The 448-nt window shown below is 31.9% G+C and overlaps 1 protein-coding gene across 1 annotated transcript in view; it reads left to right on the forward strand.

The window, feature by feature from the left end:
• The window catches only part of LOC119592921 (trypsin-1-like), a gene marked incomplete at its 5' end in the record, with an annotated part of 8185 nt that overhangs the window by 4879 nt on the left and 2858 nt on the right, over window positions 1-448 (forward strand). The window lies entirely within an intron of this gene.

The following is a 448-nucleotide window of genomic DNA, read 5'->3' on the forward strand; positions in this document are numbered from 1 at the left end:
ACCCTCTGTACTCACATCTCCCTTATATTATTAAACTTGTTATAGAATATCCTGTTTCATATGTTTCATGTTCTGAAACTCCCATTTCATATTTTCAGGTTCTGAGACTCCTATTTCATATGTTTCATGTTCTTAAACTCTTATTTTACATGTTTCAGGTTTTGAAACTCCTATTCCCTATGTTTCAGGTTCTGAAACTTTCATTTATTATGTTTCAGGTTCTGAAACTCCTATTCCATATGTTTCAGGTTCTGAAATGATATTGGATAAAACAGCGATGTAAAGTCTGTGAAAGTAAATTGCATATTTGTTGGTATTTCTCTGTTAGAAATGACTTTCAGTTCGTGTCTTGTGTATCAATGAGGAAATAACAAATAGTGTCTACAGAGAATTTTTTCGGCTGTTTTTTTCGACAGAGGACATCATCATTTTTTTCTATTTAGGTTTG

This window comes from Penaeus monodon, chromosome 31 (genome assembly GCF_015228065.2).
Source record: "Penaeus monodon isolate SGIC_2016 chromosome 31, NSTDA_Pmon_1, whole genome shotgun sequence".
In the NCBI taxonomy this organism is placed as follows: domain Eukaryota; kingdom Metazoa; phylum Arthropoda; class Malacostraca; order Decapoda; family Penaeidae; genus Penaeus; species Penaeus monodon.